At 38.0% G+C, this 18,797-nt stretch overlaps 25 non-coding genes across 25 annotated transcripts; 14 read left to right on the plus strand and 11 right to left on the minus strand.

The window, feature by feature from the left end:
- The first annotated feature begins 486 nt into the window (after positions 1–486).
- On the plus strand, positions 487–569 carry TRNAL-CAG (transfer RNA leucine (anticodon CAG)). Its single transcript has one exon. It is a non-coding gene; the product is annotated as a tRNA-Leu (tRNA).
- A 691-nt stretch (positions 570–1,260) lies between these two features.
- TRNAL-CAG (transfer RNA leucine (anticodon CAG)) lies at positions 1,261–1,343 on the plus strand. The gene has a single exon. It is a non-coding gene; the product is annotated as a tRNA-Leu (tRNA).
- Positions 1,344–1,820: 477 nt separating this feature from the next.
- TRNAF-GAA (transfer RNA phenylalanine (anticodon GAA)) lies at positions 1,821–1,893 on the minus strand. The gene has a single exon. It is a non-coding gene; the product is annotated as a tRNA-Phe (tRNA).
- Positions 1,894–2,809: 916 nt separating this feature from the next.
- TRNAL-CAG (transfer RNA leucine (anticodon CAG)) lies at positions 2,810–2,892 on the plus strand. Its single transcript has one exon. It is a non-coding gene; the product is annotated as a tRNA-Leu (tRNA).
- Positions 2,893–3,368: 476 nt separating this feature from the next.
- Positions 3,369–3,441, minus strand: TRNAF-GAA (transfer RNA phenylalanine (anticodon GAA)). Its single transcript has one exon. It is a non-coding gene; the product is annotated as a tRNA-Phe (tRNA).
- A 141-nt stretch (positions 3,442–3,582) lies between these two features.
- TRNAL-CAG (transfer RNA leucine (anticodon CAG)) lies at positions 3,583–3,665 on the plus strand. The gene has a single exon. It is a non-coding gene; the product is annotated as a tRNA-Leu (tRNA).
- Positions 3,666–4,143: 478 nt separating this feature from the next.
- On the minus strand, positions 4,144–4,216 carry TRNAF-GAA (transfer RNA phenylalanine (anticodon GAA)). Its single transcript has one exon. It is a non-coding gene; the product is annotated as a tRNA-Phe (tRNA).
- A 141-nt stretch (positions 4,217–4,357) lies between these two features.
- TRNAL-CAG (transfer RNA leucine (anticodon CAG)) lies at positions 4,358–4,440 on the plus strand. Its single transcript has one exon. It is a non-coding gene; the product is annotated as a tRNA-Leu (tRNA).
- Positions 4,441–4,917: 477 nt separating this feature from the next.
- TRNAF-GAA (transfer RNA phenylalanine (anticodon GAA)) lies at positions 4,918–4,990 on the minus strand. Its single transcript has one exon. It is a non-coding gene; the product is annotated as a tRNA-Phe (tRNA).
- A 140-nt stretch (positions 4,991–5,130) lies between these two features.
- On the plus strand, positions 5,131–5,213 carry TRNAL-CAG (transfer RNA leucine (anticodon CAG)). The gene has a single exon. It is a non-coding gene; the product is annotated as a tRNA-Leu (tRNA).
- A 691-nt stretch (positions 5,214–5,904) lies between these two features.
- Positions 5,905–5,987, plus strand: TRNAL-CAG (transfer RNA leucine (anticodon CAG)). The gene has a single exon. It is a non-coding gene; the product is annotated as a tRNA-Leu (tRNA).
- Positions 5,988–6,678: 691 nt separating this feature from the next.
- On the plus strand, positions 6,679–6,761 carry TRNAL-CAG (transfer RNA leucine (anticodon CAG)). The gene has a single exon. It is a non-coding gene; the product is annotated as a tRNA-Leu (tRNA).
- A 691-nt stretch (positions 6,762–7,452) lies between these two features.
- TRNAL-CAG (transfer RNA leucine (anticodon CAG)) lies at positions 7,453–7,535 on the plus strand. The gene has a single exon. It is a non-coding gene; the product is annotated as a tRNA-Leu (tRNA).
- A 691-nt stretch (positions 7,536–8,226) lies between these two features.
- Positions 8,227–8,309, plus strand: TRNAL-CAG (transfer RNA leucine (anticodon CAG)). Its single transcript has one exon. It is a non-coding gene; the product is annotated as a tRNA-Leu (tRNA).
- A 477-nt stretch (positions 8,310–8,786) lies between these two features.
- TRNAF-GAA (transfer RNA phenylalanine (anticodon GAA)) lies at positions 8,787–8,859 on the minus strand. Its single transcript has one exon. It is a non-coding gene; the product is annotated as a tRNA-Phe (tRNA).
- Positions 8,860–9,775: 916 nt separating this feature from the next.
- Positions 9,776–9,858, plus strand: TRNAL-CAG (transfer RNA leucine (anticodon CAG)). The gene has a single exon. It is a non-coding gene; the product is annotated as a tRNA-Leu (tRNA).
- Positions 9,859–10,334: 476 nt separating this feature from the next.
- On the minus strand, positions 10,335–10,407 carry TRNAF-GAA (transfer RNA phenylalanine (anticodon GAA)). The gene has a single exon. It is a non-coding gene; the product is annotated as a tRNA-Phe (tRNA).
- A 141-nt stretch (positions 10,408–10,548) lies between these two features.
- TRNAL-CAG (transfer RNA leucine (anticodon CAG)) lies at positions 10,549–10,631 on the plus strand. The gene has a single exon. It is a non-coding gene; the product is annotated as a tRNA-Leu (tRNA).
- A 692-nt stretch (positions 10,632–11,323) lies between these two features.
- TRNAL-CAG (transfer RNA leucine (anticodon CAG)) lies at positions 11,324–11,406 on the plus strand. The gene has a single exon. It is a non-coding gene; the product is annotated as a tRNA-Leu (tRNA).
- A 477-nt stretch (positions 11,407–11,883) lies between these two features.
- TRNAF-GAA (transfer RNA phenylalanine (anticodon GAA)) lies at positions 11,884–11,956 on the minus strand. The gene has a single exon. It is a non-coding gene; the product is annotated as a tRNA-Phe (tRNA).
- Positions 11,957–13,647: 1,691 nt separating this feature from the next.
- TRNAL-CAG (transfer RNA leucine (anticodon CAG)) lies at positions 13,648–13,730 on the plus strand. Its single transcript has one exon. It is a non-coding gene; the product is annotated as a tRNA-Leu (tRNA).
- Positions 13,731–14,207: 477 nt separating this feature from the next.
- Positions 14,208–14,280, minus strand: TRNAF-GAA (transfer RNA phenylalanine (anticodon GAA)). The gene has a single exon. It is a non-coding gene; the product is annotated as a tRNA-Phe (tRNA).
- A 698-nt stretch (positions 14,281–14,978) lies between these two features.
- TRNAS-GGA (transfer RNA serine (anticodon GGA)) lies at positions 14,979–15,051 on the minus strand. The gene has a single exon. It is a non-coding gene; the product is annotated as a tRNA-Ser (tRNA).
- Positions 15,052–15,753: 702 nt separating this feature from the next.
- On the minus strand, positions 15,754–15,826 carry TRNAF-GAA (transfer RNA phenylalanine (anticodon GAA)). Its single transcript has one exon. It is a non-coding gene; the product is annotated as a tRNA-Phe (tRNA).
- A 1,476-nt stretch (positions 15,827–17,302) lies between these two features.
- TRNAF-GAA (transfer RNA phenylalanine (anticodon GAA)) lies at positions 17,303–17,375 on the minus strand. Its single transcript has one exon. It is a non-coding gene; the product is annotated as a tRNA-Phe (tRNA).
- Between the last annotated feature and the right edge of the window lie 1,422 nt (positions 17,376–18,797).

An 18,797-nucleotide genomic window follows, 5' to 3' on the forward strand; every position in this document is an offset into this window, starting at 1 on the left:
AACCTCAAGATACACAAAATCTTAAAGATCCTTAGCACTTTATGTTGATATTTCTCAGATTTTTTTTCTGATTTCCTCCATACTACTTCGACTTCAATTTAATTTTTCAGTATAACTACTTTCATTTTCTTCTCGCATTAGTGACTGTTCTGAAAAGAGATACTTAAAACTGTTTTTTTCAGGTATATCTGCACTTCACACAGAATGAAAATCTTGCTAAATGCATATGGAGAAAGAACTTTATCTCAAATCACTCATACTTAAAAACAGCGTGCTGAAACCCGGGATCGGACCAGGGACCTTTAGATCTTCAGTCTAACGCTCTCCCAACTGTGCTATTTCAGCAACCTACAAAGTTAAAGCTACAGCATTGCAAGGCAAACTCAAAGGCGTTAATAAATTTTCAGTTCAAAATTTGCCTTTTTTTGGGGCCAAACAAAAAATGTGTTTGTTTTTAGAAAGTGTGAATTTTCCACAGTTGTGCTTGTCAGGATGGCCGAGCGGTCCAAGGCACTGCGTTCAGGTCGCAGTCTCTATTTGAGGCGTGGGTTCGAATCCCACTTCTGACAGGTTTCTGTTACATTACAATCATGTTTTGTTTTTTTTTCATTTTCACTATGTCCCTCTGTCACAATTCAGATATTTCCACAAACCAGATTAGTCCAAGGACAAAGCCAATGAGAACCCTCTGGATCCTCAATCCTGTCTGTCACAATCATGTTGTTCTCTGCTGCACTATCAGTAAGAAGAGGGAGGTGGAAAATCTCATAAAATAAACCTCAAGATACACAAAATCTTAAAGATCCTTAGCACTTTATGTTGATATTTCTCAGATTTTTTCTCCGATTTCCTCCATACTACTTCGACTTCAACTTAATTTTTCAGTTTAACTACTTTCATTTTCTTCTCGCATTAGTGACTGTTCTGAAAAGAGATACTTAAAACTGTTTTTTTCAGGTATATCTGCACTTCACAAAGAATGAAAATCTTTCTAAATGCATATGGAGAAAGAACTTTATCTCAAATCACTCATACTTAAAAACAGCGTGCTGAAACCCGGGATTGGACCAGGGACCTTTAGATCTTCAGTCTAACGCTCTCCCAACTGAGCTATTTCAGCAACCTTCAAAGTTAAAGCTACAGCATTGCAAGGCAAACTCAAAGGCGTTAATACATTTTCAGTTCAAATTTTCATTTTTTTGGGGCCAAACAAAAAATGTGTTTGTTTTTAGAAAGTGTGCATTTTCCACAGTTGTGCTTGTCAGGATGGCCGAGCGGTCCAAGGCGCTGCGTTCAGGTCGCAGTCTCTACTTGAGGCGTGGGTTCGAATCCCACTTCTGACAGGTTTCTGTTACATTACAATCATGTTTTGTTTTTTTTTATTTTCACTATGTCCCTCTGTCACAATTCAGACATTTCCACAAACCAGATTAGTCCAAGGACAAAGCCAATGAGAACCCTCTGGATCCTCAATCCTGTCTGTCACAATCATGTTGTTCTCTGCTGCACTATCAGTAAGAAGAGGGAGGTGGAAAATCTCATAAAATAAACCTCAAGATACACAAAATCTTAAAGATCCTTAGCACTTTATGTTGATATTTCTCAGATTTTTTCTCCGATTTCCTCCATACTACTTCGACTTCAACTTAATTTTTCAGTATAACTACTTTCATTTTCTTCTCGCATTAGTGACTGTTCTGAAAAGAGATACTTAAAATTGTTTTTTTCAGGTATATCTGCACTTCACAAAGAATGAAAATCTTGCTAAATGCATATGGAGAAAGAACTTTATCTCAAATCACTCATACTTAAAAACAGCGTGCTGAAACCCGGGATCGGACCAGGGACCTTTAGATCTTCAGTCTAACGCTCTCCCAACTGAGCTATTTCAGCAACCTACAAAGTTAAAGCTACAGCATTGCAAGGCAAACTCAAAGGCGTTAATAAATTTTCAGTTCAAAATTTGCCTTTTTTTGGGGCCAAACAAAAAATGTGTTTGTTTTTAGAAAGTGTGAATTTTCCACAGTTGTGCTTGTCAGAATGGCCGAGCGGTCCAAGGCGCTGCGATCAGGTCGCAGTCTCTACTTGAGGCGTGGGTTCGAATCCCACTTCTGACAGGTTTCTGTTAAATTACAATCATGTTTTGGTTTTTTTTCATTTTCACTATGTCCCTCTGTCACAATTCAGACATTTCCACAAACCAGATTAGTCCAAGGACAAAGCCAATGAGAACCCTCTGGATCCTCAATCCTGTCTGTCACAATCATGTTGTTCTCTGCTGCACTATCAGTAAGAAGAGGGAGGTGGAAAATCTCATAAAATAAACCTCAAGATACACAAAATCTTAAAGATCCTTAGCTCTTTATGTTGATATTTCTCAGATTTTTTCTCCGATTTCCTCCATACTACTTCGACTTCAACTTAATTTTTCAGTATAACTACTTTTATTTTCTTCTCGCATTAGTGACTGTTCTGAAAAGAGATACTTAAAATTGTTTTTTTCAGGTATATCTGCACTTCACAAAGAATGAAAATCTTGCTAAATGCATATGGAGAAAGAACTTTATCTCAAATCACTCATACTTAAAAACAGCGTGCTGAAACCCGGGATCGGACCAGGAACCTTTAGATCTTCAGTCTAACGCTCTCCCAACTGAGCTATTTCAGCAACCTACAAAGTTAAAGCTACAGCATTGCAAGGCAAACTCAAAGGCATAAATACATTTTCAGTTCAAAATTTGCCTTTTTTTGGGGCCAAACAAAAAATGTGTTTGTTTTTAGAAAGTGTGAATTTTCCACAGTTGTGCTTGTCAGGATGGCCGAGCGGTCCAAGGCGCTGCGTTCAGGTCGCAGTCTCTACTTGAGGCGTGGGTTCGAATCCCACTTCTGACAGGTTTCTGTTACATTACAATCATGTTTTTTTTTTTTCATTTTCACTATGTCCCTCTGTCACAATTCAGACATTTCCACAAACCAGATTAGTCCAAGGACAATGCCAATGAGAACCCTCTGGATCCTCAATCCTGTCTGTCACAATCATGTTGTTCTCTGCTTCACTATCAGTAAGAAGAGGGAGGTGAAAAATCTCATAAAATAAACCTCAAGATACACAAAATCTTAAAGATCCTTAGCACTTTATGTTGATATTTCTCAGATTTTTTTTCTGATTTCCTCCATACTACTTCGACTTCAATTTAATTTTTCAGTATAACTACTTTCATTTTCTTCTCGCATTAGTGACTGTTCTGAAAAGAGATACTTAAAACTGTTTTTTTCAGGTATATCTGCACTTCACAAAGAATGAAAATCTTGCTAAATGCATATGGAGAAAGAACTTTATCTCAAATCACTCATACTTAAAAACAGCGTGCTGAAACCCGGGATCGGACCAGGGACCTTTAGATCTTCAGTCTAACGCTCTCCCAACTGAGCTATTTCAGCAACCTACAAAGTTAAAGCTACAGCATTGCAAGGCAAACTCAAAGGCGTTAATAAATTTTCAGTTCAAAATTTTCATTTTTTTGGGGCCAAACAAAAAATGTGTTTGTTTTTAGAAAGTGTGAATTTTCCACAGTTGTGCTTGTCAGGATGGCCGAGCGGTCCAAGGCGCTGCGTTCAGGTCGCAGTCTCTACTTGAGGCGTGGGTTCGAATCCCACTTCTGACAGGTTTCTGTTACATTACAATCATGTTTTGTTTTTTTTTTATTTTCACTATGTCCCTCTGTCACAATTCAGACATTTCCACAAACCAGATTAGTCCAAGGACAAAGCCAATGAGAACCCTCTGGATCCTCAATCCTGTCTGTCACAATCATGTTGTTCTCTGCTGCACTATCAGTAAGAAGAGGGAGGTGGAAAATCTCATAAAATAAACCTCAAGATACACAAAATCTTAAAGATCCTTAGCACTTTATGTTGATATTTCTCAGATTTTTTCTCCGATTTCCTCCATACTACTTCGACTTCAACTTAATTTTTCAGTATAACTACTTTCATTTTCTTCTCGCATTAGTGACTGTTCTGAAAAGAGATACTTAAAACTGTTTTTTTCAGGTATATCTGCACTTCACAAAGAATGAAAATCTTGCTAAATGCATATGGAGAAAGAACTTTATCTCAAATCACTCATACTTAAAAACAGCGTGCTGAAACCCGGGATCGGACCAGGGACCTTTAGATCTTCAGTCTAACGCTCTCCCAACTGAGCTATTTCAGCAACCTACAAAGTTAAAGCTACAGCAATGCAAGGCAAACTCAAAGGCTTTAATACATTTTCAGTTCAAAATTTGCATTTTTTTGGGGCCAAACAAAAAATGTGTTTGTTTTTAGAAAGTGTGAATTTTCCACAGTTGTGCTTGTCAGGATGGCCGAGCGGTCGAAGGCGCTGCGTTCAGGTCGCAGTCTCTACTTGAGGCGTGGGTTCGAATCCCACTTCTGACAGGTTTCTGTTACATTACAATCATGTTTTTTTTTTTTTCATTTTCACTATGTCCCTCTGTCACAATTCAGACATTTCCACAAACCAGATTAGTCCAAGGACAAAGCCAATGAGAACCCTCTGGATCCTCAATCCTGTCTGTCACAATCATGTTGTTCTCTGCTGCACTATCAGTAAGAAGAGGGAGGTGAAAAATCTCATAAAATAAACCTCAAGATACACAAAATCTTAAAGATCCTTAGCACTTTATGTTGATATTTCTCAGATTTTTTTTCTGATTTCCTCCATACTACTTCGACTTCAATTTAATTTTTCAGTATAACTACTTTCATTTTCTTCTCGCATTAGTGACTGTTCTGAAAAGAGATACTTAAAACTGTTTTTTTCAGGTATATCTGCACTTCACAAAGAATGAAAATCTTGCTAAATGCATATGGAGAAAGAACTTTATCTCAAATCACTCATACTTAAAAACAGCGTGCTGAAACCCGGGATCGGACCAGGGACCTTTAGATCTTCAGTCTAACGCTCTCCCAACTGAGCTATTTCAGCAACCTTCAAAGTTAAAGCTACAGCATTGCAAGGCAAACTCAAAGGCGTTAATACATTTTCAGTTCAAATTTTCATTTTTTTGGGGCCAAACAAAAAATGTGTTTGTTTTTAGAAAGTGTGAATTTTCCACAGTTGTGCTTGTCAGGATGGCCGAGCGGTCCAAGGCGCTGCGTTCAGGTCGCAGTCTCTACTTGAGGCGTGGGTTCGAATCCCACTTCTGACAGGTTTCTGTTACATTACAATCATGTTTTTTATTTTTTCATTTTCACTATGTCCCTCTGTCACAATTCAGACATTTCCACAAACCAGATTAGTCCAAGGACAATGCCAATGAGAACCCTCTGGATCCTCAATCCTGTCTGTCACAATCATGTTGTTCTCTGCTTCACTATCAGTAAGAAGAGGGAGGTGAAAAATCTCATAAAATAAACCTCAAGATACACAAAATCTTAAAGATCCTTAGCACTTTATGTTGATATTTCTCAGATTTTTTTTCTGATTTCCTCCATACTACTTCGACTTCAATTTAATTTTTCAGTATAACTACTTTCATTTTCTTCTCGCATTAGTGACTGTTCTGAAAAGAGATACTTAAAACTGTTTTTTTCAGGTATATCTGCACTTCACAAAGAATGAAAATCTTGCTAAATGCATATGGAGAAAGAACTTTATCTCAAATCACTCATACTTAAAAACAGCATGCTGAAACCCGGGATCGGACCAGGGACCTTTAGATCTTCAGTCTAACGCTCTCCCAACTGTGCTATTTCAGCAACCTACAAAGTTAAAGCTACAGCATTGCAAGGCAAACTCAAAGGCGTTAATAAATTTTCAGTTCAAAATTTGCCTTTTTTTGGGGCCAAACAAAAAATGTGTTTGTTTTTAGAAAGTGTGAATTTTCCACAGTTGTGCTTGTCAGGATGGCCGAGCGGTCCAAGGCACTGCGTTCAGGTCGCAGTCTCTATTTGAGGCGTGGGTTCGAATCCCACTTCTGACAGGTTTCTGTTACATTACAATCATGTTTTGTTTTTTTTTCATTTTCACTATGTCCCTCTGTCACAATTCAGATATTTCCACAAACCAGATTAGTCCAAGGACAAAGCCAATGAGAACCCTCTGGATCCTCAATCCTGTCTGTCACAATCATGTTGTTCTCTGCTGCACTATCAGTAAGAAGAGGGAGGTGGAAAATCTCATAAAATAAACCTCAAGATACACAAAATCTTAAAGATCCTTAGCACTTTATGTTGATATTTCTCAGATTTTTTCTCCGATTTCCTCCATACTACTTCGACTTCAACTTAATTTTTCAGTTTAACTACTTTCATTTTCTTCTCGCATTAGTGACTGTTCTGAAAAGAGATACTTAAAACTGTTTTTTTCAGGTATATCTGCACTTCACAAAGAATGAAAATCTTTCTAAATGCATATGGAGAAAGAACTTTATCTCAAATCACTCATACTTAAAAACAGCGTGCTGAAACCCGGGATTGGACCAGGGACCTTTAGATCTTCAGTCTAACGCTCTCCCAACTGAGCTATTTCAGCAACCTTCAAAGTTAAAGCTACAGCATTGCAAGGCAAACTCAAAGGCGTTAATACATTTTCAGTTCAAATTTTCATTTTTTTGGGGCCAAACAAAAAATGTGTTTGTTTTTAGAAAGTGTGCATTTTCCACAGTTGTGCTTGTCAGGATGGCCGAGCGGTCCAAGGCGCTGCGTTCAGGTCGCAGTCTCTACTTGAGGCGTGGGTTCGAATCCCACTTCTGACAGGTTTCTGTTACATTACAATCATGTTTTTTATTTTTTCATTTTCACTATGTCCCTCTGTCACAATTCAGACATTTCCACAAACCAGATTAGTCCAAGGACAATGCCAATGAGAACCCTCTGGATCCTCAATCCTGTCTGTCACAATCATGTTGTTCTCTGCTTCACTATCAGTAAGAAGAGGGAGGTGAAAAATCTCATAAAATAAACCTCAAGATACACAAAATCTTAAAGATCCTTAGCACTTTATGTTGATATTTCTCAGATTTTTTTTCTGATTTCCTCCATACTACTTCGACTTCAATTTAATTTTTCAGTATAACTACTTTCATTTTCTTCTCGCATTAGTGACTGTTCTGAAAAGAGATACTTAAAACTGTTTTTTTCAGGTATATCTGCACTTCACAAAGAATGAAAATCTTGCTAAATGCATATGGAGAAAGAACTTTATCTCAAATCACTCATACTTAAAAACAGCGTGCTGAAACCCGGGATCGGACCAGGGACCTTTAGATCTTCAGTCTAACGCTCTCCCAACTGTGCTATTTCAGCAACCTACAAAGTTAAAGCTACAGCATTGCAAGGCAAACTCAAAGGCGTTAATAAATTTTCAGTTCAAAATTTGCCTTTTTTTGGGGCCAAACAAAAAATGTGTTTGTTTTTAGAAAGTGTGAATTTTCCACAGTTGTGCTTGTCAGGATGGCCGAGCGGTCCAAGGCACTGCGTTCAGGTCGCAGTCTCTATTTGAGGCGTGGGTTCGAATCCCACTTCTGACAGGTTTCTGTTACATTACAATCATGTTTTGTTTTTTTTTCATTTTCACTATGTCCCTCTGTCACAATTCAGATATTTCCACAAACCAGATTAGTCCAAGGACAAAGCCAATGAGAACCCTCTGGATCCTCAATCCTGTCTGTCACAATCATGTTGTTCTCTGCTGCACTATCAGTAAGAAGAGGGAGGTGGAAAATCTCATAAAATAAACCTCAAGATACACAAAATCTTAAAGATCCTTAGCACTTTATGTTGATATTTCTCAGATTTTTTCTCCGATTTCCTCCATACTACTTCGACTTCAACTTAATTTTTCAGTTTAACTACTTTCATTTTCTTCTCGCATTAGTGACTGTTCTGAAAAGAGATACTTAAAACTGTTTTTTTCAGGTATATCTGCACTTCACAAAGAATGAAAATCTTTCTAAATGCATATGGAGAAAGAACTTTATCTCAAATCACTCATACTTAAAAACAGCGTGCTGAAACCCGGGATTGGACCAGGGACCTTTAGATCTTCAGTCTAACGCTCTCCCAACTGAGCTATTTCAGCAACCTTCAAAGTTAAAGCTACAGCATTGCAAGGCAAACTCAAAGGCGTTAATACATTTTCAGTTCAAATTTTCATTTTTTTGGGGCCAAACAAAAAATGTGTTTGTTTTTAGAAAGTGTGCATTTTCCACAGTTGTGCTTGTCAGGATGGCCGAGCGGTCCAAGGCGCTGCGTTCAGGTCGCAGTCTCTACTTGAGGCGTGGGTTCGAATCCCACTTCTGACAGGTTTCTGTTACATTACAATCATGTTTTGTTTTTTTTTATTTTCACTATGTCCCTCTGTCACAATTCAGACATTTCCACAAACCAGATTAGTCCAAGGACAAAGCCAATGAGAACCCTCTGGATCCTCAATCCTGTCTGTCACAATCATGTTGTTCTCTGCTGCACTATCAGTAAGAAGAGGGAGGTGGAAAATCTCATAAAATAAACCTCAAGATACACAAAATCTTAAAGATCCTTAGCACTTTATGTTGATATTTCTCAGATTTTTTCTCCGATTTCCTCCATACTACTTCGACTTCAACTTAATTTTTCAGTATAACTACTTTCATTTTCTTCTCGCATTAGTGACTGTTCTGAAAAGAGATACTTAAAATTGTTTTTTTCAGGTATATCTGCACTTCACAAAGAATGAAAATCTTGCTAAATGCATATGGAGAAAGAACTTTATCTCAAATCACTCATACTTAAAAACAGCGTGCTGAAACCCGGGATCGGACCAGGGACCTTTAGATCTTCAGTCTAACGCTCTCCCAACTGAGCTATTTCAGCAACCTACAAAGTTAAAGCTACAGCATTGCAAGGCAAACTCAAAGGCGTTAATAAATTTTCAGTTCAAAATTTGCCTTTTTTTGGGGCCAAACAAAAAATGTGTTTGTTTTTAGAAAGTGTGAATTTTCCACAGTTGTGCTTGTCAGAATGGCCGAGCGGTCCAAGGCGCTGCGATCAGGTCGCAGTCTCTACTTGAGGCGTGGGTTCGAATCCCACTTCTGACAGGTTTCTGTTAAATTACAATCATGTTTTGGTTTTTTTTCATTTTCACTATGTCCCTCTGTCACAATTCAGACATTTCCACAAACCAGATTAGTCCAAGGACAAAGCCAATGAGAACCCTCTGGATCCTCAATCCTGTCTGTCACAATAATGTTGTTCTCTGCTGCACTATCAGTAAGAAGAGGGAGGTGGAAAATCTCATAAAATAAACCTCAAGATACACAAAATCTTAAAGATCCTTAGCTCTTTATGTTGATATTTCTCAGATTTTTTCTCCGATTTCCTCCATACTACTTCGACTTCAACTTAATTTTTCAGTATAACTACTTTTATTTTCTTCTCGCATTAGTGACTGTTCTGAAAAGAGATACTTAAAATTGTTTTTTTCAGGTATATCTGCACTTCACAAAGAATGAAAATCTTGCTAAATGCATATGGAGAAAGAACTTTATCTCAAATCACTCATACTTAAAAACAGCGTGCTGAAACCCGGGATCGGACCAGGAACCTTTAGATCTTCAGTCTAACGCTCTCCCAACTGAGCTATTTCAGCAACCTACAAAGTTAAAGCTACAGCATTGCAAGGCAAACTCAAAGGCATAAATACATTTTCAGTTCAAAATTTGCCTTTTTTTGGGGCCAAACAAAAAATGTGTTTGTTTTTAGAAAGTGTGAATTTTCCACAGTTGTGCTTGTCAGGATGGCCGAGCGGTCCAAGGCGCTGCGTTCAGGTCGCAGTCTCTACTTGAGGCGTGGGTTCGAATCCCACTTCTGACAGGTTTCTGTTACATTACAATCATGTTTTTTTTTTTTCATTTTCACTATGTCCCTCTGTCACAATTCAGACATTTCCACAAACCAGATTAGTCCAAGGACAATGCCAATGAGAACCCTCTGGATCCTCAATCCTGTCTGTCACAATCATGTTGTTCTCTGCTTCACTATCAGTAAGAAGAGGGAGGTGAAAAATCTCATAAAATAAACCTCAAGATACACAAAATCTTAAAGATCCTTAGCACTTTATGTTGATATTTCTCAGATTTTTTTTCTGATTTCCTCCATACTACTTCGACTTCAATTTAATTTTTCAGTATAACTACTTTCATTTTCTTCTCGCATTAGTGACTGTTCTGAAAAGAGATACTTAAAACTGTTTTTTTCAGGTATATCTGCACTTCACAAAGAATGAAAATCTTGCTAAATGCATATGGAGAAAGAACTTTATCTCAAATCACTCATACTTAAAAACAGCGTGCTGAAACCCGGGATCGGACCAGGGACCTTTAGATCTTCAGTCTAACGCTCTCCCAACTGAGCTATTTCAGCAACCTACAAAGTTAAAGCTACAGCATTGCAAGGCAAACTCAAAGGCGTTAATAAATTTTCAGTTCAAAATTTTCATTTTTTTGGGGCCAAACAAAAAATGTGTTTGTTTTTAGAAAGTGTGAATTTTCCACAGTTGTGCTTGTCAGGATGGCCGAGCGGTCCAAGGCGCTGCGTTCAGGTCGCAGTCTCTACTTGAGGCGTGGGTTCGAATCCCACTTCTGACAGGTTTCTGTTACATTACAATCATGTTTTGTTTTTTTTTTATTTTCACTATGTCCCTCTGTCACAATTCAGACATTTCCACAAACCAGATTAGTCCAAGGACAAAGCCAATGAGAACCCTCTGGATCCTCAATCCTGTCTGTCACAATCATGTTGTTCTCTGCTGCACTATCAGTAAGAAGAGGGAGGTGGAAAATCTCATAAAATAAACCTCAAGATACACAAAATCTTAAAGATCCTTAGCACTTTATGTTGATATTTCTCAGATTTTTTCTCCGATTTCCTCCATACTACTTCGACTTCAACTTAATTTTTCAGTATAACTACTTTCATTTTCTTCTCGCATTAGTGACTGTTCTGAAAAGAGATACTTAAAACTGTTTTTTTCAGGTATATCTGCACTTCACAAAGAATGAAAATCTTGCTAAATGCATATGGAGAAAGAACTTTATCTCAAATCACTCATACTTAAAAACAGCGTGCTGAAACCCGGGATCAGACCAGGGACCTTTAGATCTTCAGTCTAACGCTCTCCCCACTGAGCTATTTCAGCAACCTACAAAGTTAAAGCTACAGCAATGCAAGGCAAACTCAAAGGCTTTAATACATTTTCAGTTCAAAATTTGCATTTTTTTGGGGCCAAACAAAAAATGTGTTTGTTTTTAGAAAGTGTGAATTTTCCACAGTTGTGCTTGTCAGGATGGCCGAGCGGTCGAAGGCGCTGCGTTCAGGTCGCAGTCTCTACTTGAGGCGTGGGTTCGAATCCCACTTCTGACAGGTTTCTGTTACATTACAATCATGTTTTTTTTTTTTTCATTTTCACTATGTCCCTCTGTCACAATTCAGACATTTCCACAAACCAGATTAGTCCAAGGACAAAGCCAATGAGAACCCTCTGGATCCTCAATCCTGTCTGTCACAATCATGTTGTTCTCTGCTGCACTATCAGTAAGAAGAGGGAGGTGAAAAATCTCATAAAATAAACCTCAAGATACACAAAATCTTAAAGATCCTTAGCACTTTATGTTGATATTTCTCAGATTTTTTTTCTGATTTCCTCCATACTACTTCGACTTCAATTTAATTTTTCAGTATAACTACTTTCATTTTCTTCTCGCATTAGTGACTGTTCTGAAAAGAGATACTTAAAACTGTTTTTTTCAGGTATATCTGCACTTCACAAAGAATGAAAATCTTGCTAAATGCATATGGAGAAAGAACTTTATCTCAAATCACTCATACTTAAAAACAGCGTGCTGAAACCCGGGATCGGACCAGGGACCTTTAGATCTTCAGTCTAACGCTCTCCCAACTGAGCTATTTCAGCAACCTTCAAAGTTAAAGCTACAGCATTGCAAGGCAAACTCAAAGGCGTTAATACATTTTCAGTTCAAATTTTCATTTTTTTGGGGCCAAACAAAAAATGTGTTTGTTTTTAGAAAGTGTGCATTTTCCACAGTTGTGCTTGTCAGGATGGCCGAGCGGTCCAAGGCGCTGCGTTCAGGTCGCCGTCTCTACTTGAGGCGTGGGTTCGAATCCCACTTCTGACAGGTTTCTGTTACATTACAATCATGTTTTGTTTTTTTTTTATTTTCACTATGTCCCTCTGTCACAATTCAGACATTTCCACAAACCAGATTAGTCCAAGGACAAAGCCAATGAGAACCCTCTGGATCCTCAATCCTGTCTGTCACAATCATGTTGTTCTCTGCTGCACTATCAGTAAGAAGAGGGAGGTGGAAAATCTCATAAAATAAACCTCAAGATACACAAAATCTTAAAGATCCTTAGCACTTTATGTTGATATTTCTCAGATTTTTTTCTCCGATTTCCTCCATACTACTTCGACTTTAACTTAATTTTTCAGTATAACTACTTTCATTTTCTTCTCGCATTAGTGACTGTTCTGAAAAGAGATACTTAAAACTGTTTTTTTCAGGTATATCTGCACTTCACAAAGAATGAAAATCTTGCTAAATGCATATGGAGAAAGAACTTTATCTCAAATCACTCATACTTAAAAACAGCGTGCTGAAACCCGGGATCGGACCAGGGACCTTCAGATATTCAGGCTAACGCTCTCCCAACTGAGCTACTTCAGCAACCTACAAAGTTGAAGCTACAGCATTGCAAGGCAAACTCAAAGGCGTTAATAAATTTTCAGTTCAAAATTTGCCTTTTTTTGGGGCCAAACAAAAAATGTGTTTGTTTTTAGAAAGTGTGAATTTTCCACAGTTGTGCTTGTCAGGATGGCCGAGCGGTCCAAGGCGCTGCGTTCAGGTCGCAGTCTCTACTTGAGGCATGTGTTCGAATCCCACTTCTGACAGGTTTCTGTTACATTACAATCATGTTTTGTTTTTTTTTCATTTTCACTATGTCCCTCTGTCACAATTCAGACATTTCCACAAACCATATTAGTCCAAGGACAAAGCCAATGAGAACCCTCTGGATCCTCAATCCTGTCTGTCACAATCATGTTGTTCTCTGCTGCACTATCAGTAAGAAGAGGGAGGTGGAAAATCTCATAAAATAAACCTCAAGATACACAAAATCTTAAAGATCCTTAGCACTTTATGTTGATATTTCTCAGATTTTTTCTCCGATTTCCTCCATACTACTTCGACTTCAACTTAATTTTTCAGTATAACTACTTTCATTTTCTTCTCGCATTAGTGACTGTTCTGAAAAGAGATACTTAAAACTGTTTTTTTCAGGTATATCTGCACTTCACAAAGAATGAAAATCTTGCTAAATGCATATGGAGAAAGAACTTTATCTCAAATCACTCATACTTAAAAACAGCGTGCTGAAACCCCGGATCGGACCAGGGACCTTTAGATCTTCAGTCTAACGCTCTCCCAACTGAGCTATTTCAGCAACCTACAAAGTTAAAGCTACAGCATTGCAAGGCAAACTCAAAGGCGTTAATACATTTTCAGTTCAAAATTTGCATTTTTTTGGGGCCAAACAAAAAATGTGTTTGTTTTTAGAAAGTGTGAATTTTCCACAGTTGTGCTTGTCAGGATGGCCGAGCGGTCGAAGGCGCTGCGTTCAGGTCGCAGTCTCTACTTGAGGCGTGGGTTCGAATCCCACTTCTGACAGGTTTCTGTTACATTACAATCATGTTTTTTTTTTTTCATTTTCACTATGTCCCTCTGTCACAATTCAGACATTTCCACAAACCAGATTAGTCCAAGGACAAAGCCAATGAGAACCCTCTGGATCCTCAATCCTGTCTGTCACAATCATGTTGTTCTCTGCTGCACTATCAGTAAGAAGAGGGAGGTGGAAAATCTCATAAAATAAACCTCAAGATACACAAAATCTTAAAGATCCTTAGCACTTTATGTTGATATTTCTCAGATTTTTTTCTCCGATTTCCTCCATACTACTTCGACTTCAACTTAATTTTTCAGTATAACTACTTTCATTTTCTTCTCGCATTAGTGACTGTTCTGAAAAGAGATACTTAAAACTGTTTTTTTCAGGTATATCTGCACTTCACAAAGAATGAAAATCTTGCTAAATGCATATGGAGAAAGAACTTTATCTCAAATCACTCATACTTAAAAACAGCGTGCTGAAACCCGGGATCGGACCAGGGACCTTTAGATCTTCAGTCTAACGCTCTCCCAACTGAGCTATTTCAGCAACCTACAAAGTTAAAGCTACAGCATTGCAAGGCAAACTCAAAGGCGTTAATACATTTTCAGTTCAAAATTTGCATTTTTTTGGGGCCAAACAAAAAATGTGTTTGTTTTTAGAAAGTGAGAATTTTCCACAGTTGTGCTTGTCAGGATGGCCGAGCGGTCGAAGGCGCTGCGTTCATGTCGCAGTCTCTACTTGAGGCGTGGGTTCGAATCCCACTTCTGACAGGTTTCTGTTACATTACAATCATGTTTTTTTTTTCATTTTCACTATGTCCCTCTGTCACAATTCAGACATTTCCACAAACCAGATTAGTCCAAGGACAAAGCCAATGAGAACCCTCTGGATCCTCAATCCTGTCTGTCACAATCATGTTGTTCTCTGCTGCACTATCAGTAAGAAGAGGGAGGTGAAAAATCTCATAAAATAAACCTCAAGATACACAAAATCTTAAAGATCCTTAGCACTTTATGTTGATATTTCTCAGATTTTTTTTCTGATTTCCTCCATACTACTTCGACTTCAACTTAATTTTTCAGTATAACTACTTTCATTTTCTTCTCGCATTAGTGACTGTTCTGAAAAGAGATACTTAAAACTGTTTTTTTCAGGTATATCTGCACTTCACAAAGAATGAAAATCTTGCTAAATGCATATGGAGAAAGAACTTTATCTCAAATCACTCATACTTAAAAACAGCGTGCTGAAACCCGGGATCGGACCAGGGACCTTCAGATCTCCAGTCTAACGCTCTCCCACCTGAGCTACTTCAGCAACCTACAAAGTTAAAGCTACAGCATTGCAAGGCAAACTCAAAGGCGTTAATAAATTTTCAGTTCAAAATTTGCCTTTTTTTGGGGCCAAACAAAAAATGTGTTTGTTTTTAGAAAGTGTGAATTTTCCACAGTGGTGCTTGTCAGGATGGCCGAGCGGTCCAAGGCGCTGCGTTCAGGTCGCAGTCTCTACTTGAGGCATGGGTTCGAATCCCACTTCTGACAGGTTTCTGTTACATTACAATCATGTTTTGTTTTTTTTTCATTTTCACTATGTCCCTCTGTCACAATTCAGACATTTCCACAAACCAGATTAGTCCAAGGACAAAGCCAATGAGAACCCTCTGGATCCTCAATCCTGTCTGTCACAATCATGTTGTTCTCTGCTGCACTATCAGTAAGAAGAGGGAGGTGAAAAATCTCATAAAATAAACCTCAAGATACACAAAATCTTAAAGATCCTTAGCACTTTATGTTGATATTTCTCAGATTTTTTTTCTGATTTCCTCCATAGTACTTCGACTTCAACTTAATTTTTCAGTATAACTACTTTCATTTTCTTCTCGCATTAGTGACTGTTCTGAAAAGAGATACTTAAAACTGTTTTTTTCAGGTATATCTGCACTTCACAAAGAATGAAAATCTTGCTAAATGCATATGGAGAAAGAACTTTATCTCAAATCACTCATACTTAAAAACAGCTTGCTGAAACCCGGGATCGGACCAGGGACCTTTAGATCTTCAGTCTAACGCTCTCCCAACTGAGCTATTTCAGCAACCTACAAAGTTAAAGCTACAGCATTGCAAGGCAAACTCAAAGGCGTTAATACATTTTCAGTTCAAAATTTGCATTTTTTTGGGGCCAAACAAAAAAAGTGTTTGTTTTTAGAAAGTGTGAATTTTCCACAGTTGTGCTTGTCAGGATGGCCGAGCGGTCCAAGGCGCTGCATTAAGGTTGCAGTCTCTACTTGAGGCGTGGGTTCGAATCCCACTTCTGACAGGTTTCTGTTACATTACAATCATGTTTTTTTTTTTTTCATTTTCACTATGTCCCTCTGTCACAATTCAGACATTTTCACAAACCAGATTAGTCCAAGGACAAAGCCAATGAGAACCCTATGGATCCTCAATCCTGTCTGTCACAATCATGTTGTTCTCTGCTGCACTATCAGTAAGAAGAGGGAGGTGGAAAATCTCATAAAATAAACCTCAAGATACACAAAATCTTAAAGATCCTTAGCACTTTATGTTGATATTTCTCAGATTTTTTCTCCGATTTCCTCCATACTACTTCGACTTCAACTTAATTTTTCAGTATAACTACTTTCATTTTCTTCTCGCATTAGTGACTGTTCTGAAAAGAGATACTTAAAACTGTTTTTTTCAGGTATATCTGCACTTCACAAAGAATGAAAATCTTGCTAAATGCATATGGAGAAAGAACTTTATCTCAAATCACTCATACTTAAAAACAGCGTGCTGAAACCCGGGATCGGACAAGGGATCTTTAGATCTTCAGTCTAACGCTCTCCCAACTGAGCTATTTCAGCAACCTACAAAGATAAAGCTACAGCATTGCAAGGCAAACTCAAAGGCGTTAATACATTTTCAGTTCAAAATTTGCATTTTTTTGGGGCCAAACAAAAAATGTGTTTGTTTTTAGAAAGTGTGAATTTTCCACAGTTGTGCTTGTCAGGATGGCCGAGCGGTCCAAGGCGCAGAGTTCAGGTCGCAGTCTCTACGTGAGGCGTGGGTTCGAATCCCACTTCAGACAGGTTTCTGTTACATTACAATCATGTTTTGTTTTTTTTTCATTTTCACTATGTCCCTCTGTCACAATTCAGACATTTCCACAAACCAGATTAGTCCAAGGACAAAGCCAATGAGAACCCTCTGGATCCTCAATCCTGTCTATCACAATCATGTTGTTCTCTGCTGCACTATCAGTAAGAAGAGGGAGGTGAAAAATCTCATAAAATAAACCTCAAGATACACAAAATCTTAAAGATCCTTAGCACTTTATGTTGATATTTCTCAGATTTTTTTTCTGATTTCCTCCATACTACTTCGACTTCAACTTAATTTTTCAGTATAACTACTTTCATTTTCTTCTCGCATTAGTGACTGTTCTGAAAAGAGATACTTAAAACTGTTTTTTTCAGGTATATCTGCACTTCATAAAGAATGAAAATCTTGCTAAATGCATATGGAGAAAGAACTTTATCTCAAATCACTCATACTTAAAAACAGCGTGCTGAAACCCGGGATCGGACCAGGGACCTTTAGATCTTCAGTCTAACGCTCTCCCAACTGAGCTATTTCAGCAACCCACAAAGATAAAGCTACAGCATTGCAAGGCAAACTCAAAGGCGTTAATACATTTTCAGTTCAAAATTTGCATTTTTTTGGGGCCAAACAAAAAATGTGTTTGTTTTTAGAAAGTGTGAATTTTCCACAGTTGTGCTTGTCAGGATGGCCGAGCGGTCCAAGGCGCTGCGTTCAGGTCGCAGTCTCTACTTGAGGCGTGGGTCTAATCCCACTTCTGACAGGTTTCTATTACATTACAATCATGTTTTTTTTTTTTTCATTTTCACTATGTCCCTCTGTCACAATTCAGACATTTCCACAAACCAGATTAGTCCAAGGACAAAGCCAATGAGAACCCTCTGGATCCTCAATCCTGTCTGTCACAATCATGTTGTTCTCTGCTGCACTATCAGTAAGAAGAGGGAGGTGAAAAATCTCATAAAATAAACCTCAAGATACACAAAATCTTAAAGATCCTTAGCACTTTATGTTGATATTTCTCAGATTTTTTTTCTGATTTCCTCCATACTACTTCGACTTCAACTTAATTTTTCAGTATAACTACTTTCATTTTCTTCTCGCATTAGTGACTGTTCTGAAAAGAGATACTTAAAACTGTTTTTTTCAGGTATATCTGCACTTCACAAAGAATGAAAATCTTGCTAAATGCATATGGAGAAAGAACTTTATCTCAAATCACTCATACTTAAAAACAGCGTGCTGAAACCCAGGATCGGACCAGGGACCTTTAGATCTTCAGTCTAACGCTCTCCCAACTGAGCTATTTCAGCAACCTACAAAGTTAAAGCTACAGCATTGCAAGGCAAACTCAAAGGCGTTAATAAATTTTCAGTTCAAAATTTGCCTTTTTTTGGGGCCAAACAAAAAATGTGTTTGTTTTTAGAAAGTGTGAATTTTCCACAGTTGTGCATGTCAGGATGGCCGAGCGGTCCAAGGCGCTGCGTTCAGGTCGCAGTCTCTACTTGAGGCGTGGGTTTGAATCCCACTTCTGACAGGTTTCTGTTACATTACAATCATGTTTTGTTTTTTTTTCATTTTCACTATGTCCCTCTGTCACAATTCAGACATTTCCACAATCCAGATTAGTCTAAGGACAAAGCCAATGAGAACCCTCTGGATCCTCAATCCTGTCTGTCACAATCATGTTGTTCTCTGCTGCACTATCAGTAAGAAGAGGGAGGTGGAAAATCTCATAAAATAAACCTCAAGATACACAAAATCTTAAAGATCCTTAGCACTTTATGTTGATATTTCTCAGATTTTTTCTCCGATTTCCTCCATACTACTTCGACTTCAACTTAATTTTTCAGTTTAACTACTTTCATTTTCTTCTCGCATTAGTGACTGTTCTGAAAAGAGATACTTAAAACTGTTTTTTTCAGGTATATCTGCACTTCACAAATAATGAAAATCTTGCTA

This window comes from Anomaloglossus baeobatrachus, chromosome 1, assembly GCF_048569485.1.
Source record: "Anomaloglossus baeobatrachus isolate aAnoBae1 chromosome 1, aAnoBae1.hap1, whole genome shotgun sequence".
NCBI classification, from domain to species: Eukaryota; Metazoa; Chordata; class Amphibia; order Anura; family Aromobatidae; genus Anomaloglossus; species Anomaloglossus baeobatrachus.